Genomic DNA, 7266 nt, shown 5'->3' with positions numbered 1-7266 from the left:
GCTATGTGACAGTTCAGAGTGTCCTGAGACAGTGAGGAGTGTAGATGATAGATTCCAGTCTGCCCTAGTTTTGACTATTGATCATGTGGCTTGCTCAAATATTAGATATTTCCAGTGTGTGGTAAAGACATCAGGGAGCTCTGTTAATTCTATTGTTTATCAGAAACCTTCATACCAGAATCCTGTTGTAAACGTGGAGTTATCTTCTTATCTAAAGAACCGGAAAGTGCTGGTGAATTCTTACAGTCAGCTTAATCTTATTTGTTTAAAACCTGACAAATATAATCAGGAATATGACAGAATTAGTAGATGGGGTTCAAGGAACTATGACTATTATTATCATAGCCAACCTAAGTGGTGCAGAGTGAGTCATTCTGGGTGTTTGATTGTGAAAACCAATGTAAGAGAGACAATAAGCTCACTCATATTACAAATATGTGTCACACCGAACGATGATGGAACAAAATATCGCTGCTCAGTCAACACGGAGAATCCAGAGGTTGAGATTGCTGTCACTGGTATGTATGATATTTGCATACAGATTATACATTTATTAAAAGCAACAACAAAAATAATTAGAAAGCAGATCTATTTTGTTACACTGTTATAAAGTTTGTGATGACACTTTGTGACAATATTCAAATTTAAAAAAAAAGTTTAATTTCATTATAGCACCTCCTCCTCAACCAGTCACTCAAGCTGTGGGGCCCATAAAGCCAAGGACCACTTTACCAGAGTAGTATTACTCTTCATTGAATCATTTCAGACCTTTCATTATATTTTCTTTTTTTCTGGTGTTAGAAAAGAACACCAGAATCTATTGCATGCACTGTAACTGACTGAAGTAAATATTCCTCTCTTCTAGATCCAGCGGTGGCGTAGAACACAGTGTAGGCATCATAATAGTAGTGACCAGCATAATCCTTCTTATCATCATTTTGTCTGTTACTGTCACCAGATGCAATGGTAAGTACCACACAATACATTCATAAAAACACTTGTTTATAATAAATAATAAGAATTGAGACTGTTACAGTGTGACAGATTTCACACAATACATCACCAATCATTTTAATTAGATCAGCACAATTTCATATAAAGGCGGCATGGTGGTGCAGTACTCATCTTTGTGTTGTGTTTGTTGGATTTGGCTTTTAAAGGGTCAGACTTAGGGGTTAGGGCCATACACATCTAATACATAGTTTCAGCAGGATGCAGTGCAGTGCTCTGCAGTGTACGCCTATTTCTTTGTCACCTCATGGAGTTTTGCTTTTTAACAAACTTAACCAATTTTACAATAACAAAACACACAAACTTTATTTTTACGTTTTATCATCTACATTTAAAGATCAAACAAAGTTTTTTTCTTGTGTTGATGTTTAATTGATCTGTGGACAGCACACTGGCATACATTTTAAACAATGACTACAAGATTGTAATCTTTTAATCAGGATTTGAAATACAATTTGTCTGTATATCTTTTATGAAGTTGTCAGAAAAATAAAAATAGATTTCAGTTGTAGGCAGAAACGGAATCAGTTTACAGGATACAGGAAATACTTCTCCTTTAAAACATTTAAAGGTAATATTAAAAAAAAGAAAACATATTTAATACCTGAAGCTGCATACCATGATATAATATGATATGATATTTGATAACCATTTCAAACATGTTAAAAAAAGATGCAGACAGACAGAAAGAAGGTAATATTTACCTAGTTTGGAAGTCACTGCCCCGAGTGCTCCTACTACCACAGGGACCACATCAACTTTGACCTTCCACATCTGTTCCAGCTGTTCTTTCAACCCTTGATACTTCTCCACCTTTTCTTGTTCCTTCTTTCTGATGTTGCTTTCGGCTGGTATCACCACATCTACCACTACTGCCCTCCTCTGGTGTGTTTGTCAACCACCACTATGTCCGGTTGGTTAGCCAGCAGCTGTTTGTTTGAGGTCCCACAGGAACTTAGCCCTGTTGTTCTCAATCACCTTTGGTGGTGTCTGGTGGATTTGAGCACTTTGAGTCCATTATGGGTACAGATGCTCCTGCACACTCTCCCAGCCACGTGGTTGTGCCTCTCCATGTACCCTGATCCTGCTTGCATCTTACACCCTGCCACTGCGTGCTGGACTGTCTCAGGGGCATCTTTGCACAGCCTGCACCTTGGGTCTGATCTGCTGTGGTAGACCCTGGCCTCTATGGCCCTTGTTCCCTCTGTGCTGCCTGTCAGTTCAGCATTCTCCAGCCACTGGTAGGTCTTCTTGATATCAGCCAGTTCCTCTATCTGATGGTGGTATGCACCATGTAGGGGTTTGTCCCTCCATGTTGCTTGCTCCTCCACCTCTTTGCTCTCATCAGGTTTCTGTTGTCTAAGGCATTTACTCAGCAGCTCGTCCTTTGGGGCCATCTTCTTGATGTATTCCCTGGATTTTGGATGTTTCATCCTGGATAGTGGCTCTGATGCTCACTAGTCCTCGGCCCCCTCTTTCCGCTTAATGTATAGCCTCAGGGTGCTGGACTTGGGGTGAAACCCTCCATGCATGGTTAGGAGCTTTCTTGTCTTGGTATCTGTGGCTTCTTTCTCCTCCTTTGGCTACCTTATGATCCCAGTTTATGATCCCAGCTTATGATACATACATGTTGATGGCTCGGACCTTGATCTGACCATTCAGCTGACTTCTCAGGACTTACCTTACTCTCTGGAGGTATTTGGTTGTGTTCAACTTCCTTGCGGCCTCCTCGTGATTTTCATTTGCCTGCGGGATCCCAAGGTACTGTCATGAATATCTCATGTTGCTCTCTGGTAGGTCAAGTCCCTCAGTTCTGATCATCTTGCCTCTCTTTGATACCATTCGACCACACTTGTCTAATCTGAATGACATCCCTTTGTCCTTGCTGTAGATCCTGGTGGTTTGGATCAGTGCGGTGATTTCTCACTCATTCTTGGTGTACACCTTGATGTCATCCATGTAGAGCAGGTGGCTGATTTTAACTCCACTTCAGAATTGGTATTCATAGCCAGTCTTCTTGGTGATATTACTGTGGGGATTCACGCCTATGCAGAATATCCCCGTCTCTTTGGTATATACCGCATTTGACTTGGGAAATCTGCTTTGAGTTGGCCTCTAGGGTCGTCTTCCACATTCCAATGGAGTTCTTTATGAAGGCTGGGTAACGCTTTAGATTACAGCCCGCAATTTACACCGTAACTATCGGGTAGTTATGGTGTAATCTGTTGTTCTAACGGTGTACTAGTGTAGTACGTACCAATACATATATGTAGGTACAGGGGAGCAGGATGTTAAGTTATGGAGTAAGGGGCTAACAATTTGTGAATTTACAGAGAATTTATATTATAGTTTTGTTTTTTTTAACTACTGGGTACCTATTCTATTATAATAGGATATGTGCGACCTACTGATCAATAATATGGAAGTTTGGGGGGAATTTAGAGAGAACTTATACAATAGGTATTTTTAATTACAGGATAGGCCTACTTGTTCTATTATTACAGGGTACAGTATGACAATAAAACTGAAATATAGGAGAGAAGATGACTTCTGCAGCAAGTAATAAGTGATGTGATTTTATTTCAAAATGACCTAATTACAAACAAACAGGCAATCTACATTGTTCCTTTATATTTTTAGCGGGTAGCCTATACAACTACAGGGTACATCTGTGCGTTTACTTCAGAACAAAGGTCCAGGTGACAGTATGTTGTCATGGATACTGTTGGCACTCACCTCACCAGCATTACATTACTGGACGCTCGTTTATGGCTTTATGACTCTGCTTGCCGTCGGCAGACAGAATTCACCCACCCTAGATGTGGCTCACTTGTGTTTTGGTTTAAACACGTTGACAATTTTGAAGTCATTAAAATGTTGAAGGTCTTCTCCCTGGCAATTGTGTTCGTCTGGCATTACGCCTTTTTCCAGCTCTGTGCACGCTTCTCCTTTCATCCCAGGAAATAAATACAAATATAGCAAGATAAAACACAACGCATATGCTTGATATGCTTTACTGACAGCTTACTGTGCAGTTATTTTAGTTTGTTCTTCCATGTTTTCCTACTCATAAATTATAACGTGGAAACATAATGCCAATGGGAGATAAAATACGTACATATATACACTTAATATGAAAACAAATACCAATGACCAAAAAGTATCAATCAAATAAGTGGCAAAGTGTTTTGTTTTGGGATTTTTTCACCCCCTTCTTCCTCTTCTATGGAAGAAGGTGGAAGAAGGACATTTTTCTATTAATTCAGAATTATTACAACATTGTATAATTTAAATCTGTACTGCAAATACTGTCATTATTTATTTATTTATTTTAATTTATTGTATAATTTATTGTACGATGTATCACTGGGTGACACACCTACACACGTTATTTATGTATGTCAAAAATGTTTTGTCATCGTTACATAGGCTATATAACATGGGTTAAATGTATGAAATGCCATGATGACAATAAAATAAAGTATTAAAAAAAATAAGTGACACAGATTTGCTTAGGAAAAACGATAAAAAAGCAATGCCAATAAGGCATAATATATAATAATAAGGCAAGAGTACTCATGGATGTAATACTGTGTTGTTTTTTTTAATTAAACTTGTGACCTATAACCTTTCACATCAGCGTCATCAAAGTTCAGTGCGATTTGAATGGCTTCATTAATATCAAATGACAGCAGGGGGCGACAGTGTTGTCCATCCATCCATCCATCCATCCATCCATCCTCCATCCATCCATCCATCCATCCATCCATTTTCATTCGCTTTTCCGGGGCCGGGTCGCGGGGGCAGCAGGCCAAGCAAAGCACCCCAGACAGCCCTCTCCCCCGGCAACACTTTCCAGCTCCTCCTGGGGGACCCCAAGGCGTTCCCAGGCCAGACGAAGACGAGATGTTGTGTATAAGGAAATAGAAAAAGCTCTCCGCTCGCCCACACTTTGGCGTACGCTGGTGAGATGAGGCAATGTACCTAATCTGTTTCCTGCTAACCAGAGAGATGTAAATGGAACCTGTATGTTTGCTGTTAACCTACTTCACAGCAAACATATGGTGGGTAAGAACTTGAATATATTTACTGGCACAAATAGTCTGGTTTGTGGCTCATGTCAAATGTAGCGTTAACTGAACAAATGAAAGGTGTTGTTGGAGTGTTACCTTGCTAATCATTTGTTAGCTACCGGACGTTCACATCCAAGCTAACGCTGTGCGTTCAGCTGAAAGAGCAAAGTGTTAACGTTACCCTGCAGCTTTTACAAGCTGACACTTATGATTGCTCTAACAGAATTTAAAATGTCATTACATTCAATGCAATAGAATAAAATAGCTCAGTCCATAGGGACTTGGGTTGGGAACCGGAGGGTCGCCTATTCAAGTCCCCGTCCGGACCAAAATATGGAGCGTGGACTGGTAGCTGGAGAGGTGCCAGTTCACCTCCTGGGCAGTGCCGAGGTGCCCTTGAGCAAGGCACTGAACCCCCCAACCACTCGGAGCGCCTGTCATGGGCAGCCCACTCTGACACCTCTCCACTTAGTGCATGTATAGGTCCAGTTTGTGCATGTGTGTGTTCGGACCTGTCTGTAATTGAAAAATTGAATTTCCCCTCGGGGATTAATAAAGTAAATAAAATTAAATTAAATTAAAATGCATGTGGGTTTTGTCTTACAGACGCAGAAACATGGTCAGGTGATTTTATTCACATAGCAACTTTCAGTAAGCTAATCTGCTAACGTTACTGTCCTGTCGTGCACTACAACGCTGAAGTTAGCTTACGACTCATCGCATCCGATTCAGGATGAAAGGAAAAGTTTAGGGGAACATAAATGATGATATTTAGCGGCAGATTCTCCTTTTTTGCACCACGTATACTTATTAAAGTGTTAGTGTTAGACATCGTAGCAAAGGTCTTAACGCCACGGTCTTAAGAATTTTGAAACCTTTCTATTGCTTATGAAAAAAGGGTGATTTCACTGATATTTATAAATCAAAAACCACTAACGTTATACTTAGACTTGTCAAATCTAGACTAAATTACTAAGGACACTTACTAACCCTAACCCTAAAACACAAGTTTCAGATTGTGAAACTTATTCTATTTGTGAAAACCAAACAAAGGGCAATTTCACTGACCAAAATACTTCTAAACCACATAAGGCCAAGTCCAGATTAAAAACCACTATACTTACACTTGTCAAATTTGGACTAGACCAACAAGGAGTCTCCAGAAACTCATTATAACACAGTTTAACATTTGTGAAACCTTTATTCTTTTGGGGAAAACCGAAAAAAACAATGATTTCACTGTTTTTTTCCCACCCAGACCACATTAAACAGATTTGACAATGTATTCTAAAGAGATAGTGTGTGATCGTATTTCAAAAGGTAAAAATAAGTCTAAGTATAGTGTTATTTGATCTGGACCTGGTCTAATGTGGTTGATGGAGAAATATCAGTGAAATTGCCCTTTTACTGTTTTCATAACCAAAATAAAGGTTTCACGATTTCACTTGACAACTTTCACTTAACTGGGAATCGGAAGCTAACTTTAGTATTGTTACTGCGCTGGCTAAACTTTAAACGCATCCTCCTTTGAACTTATATAAACTTATAATTGCTTTGCTGCCGATTAGCAGCATATCAAACATGTCCTATGCTGCATTAGGGTTATTGAATTCAATTTTATAAATATATATATATATATAAAATTGAATTCAATTTTATTTATAAAGCCTAATATCACAAATCACAATTTGCCTCACAGGGCTTTACAGCATACAACATCCCTCTGTCCTTTGGACCCTCACAGCGGATAAGGAAAAACTCTCCAAAAAAACCCCTTTAACGGGGGAAAAAAACGGTAGAAACCTCAGGAAGAGTAACTGAGGAGGGATCCCTCTTCCAGGATGGACAGATATGCAATAGATGTCGTACAGAACAGATCAGCATAATAAATTAACAGTAATCCGTATGACACAATGAGACAGAAAGAGGGACAAAGAGAGAGAGAGAGAGAGAGATGCAGGACAGACGGCAATGACAGTAGCTTACAACAACATTAATAATATTAGTAATAATATTATAGTTATAGTTCTGGCTACTGTGATACAATATGTTGAAAGTATATATTAATATCTGGCAGTATACATGTGTGACAATAATCATATGTGTATAATAACAGTAGAAGTATGACTAATGATGACAGCAGCAGCAGGAGGCATCTGGCAGGAGGCAGGACCACGGCAGC

The 7266-nt window shown here is 39.4% G+C and overlaps 1 long non-coding RNA gene across 1 annotated transcript in view; it reads left to right on the top strand.

Annotated features, from left to right (window-relative positions):
- The first annotated feature begins 5343 nt into the window (after positions 1-5343).
- The window catches only part of LOC126386449 (uncharacterized), a 5554-nt gene continuing 3631 nt past the window's right edge, over positions 5344-7266 (top strand). Inside the window, exon 1 of the long non-coding RNA XR_007569502.1 lies at positions 5344-5474. This is a non-coding gene — a long non-coding RNA (uncharacterized LOC126386449). The remainder of the gene's footprint in view (positions 5475-7266) is intronic.

Source organism: Epinephelus moara, chromosome 24 (genome assembly GCF_006386435.1).
Source record: "Epinephelus moara isolate mb chromosome 24, YSFRI_EMoa_1.0, whole genome shotgun sequence".
NCBI lineage: Eukaryota > Metazoa > Chordata > Actinopteri > Perciformes > Serranidae > Epinephelus > Epinephelus moara.
The sequence above is the reverse complement of the archived record's forward strand: the minus strand, read 5'-3'. Positions and strand labels throughout refer to the sequence as shown.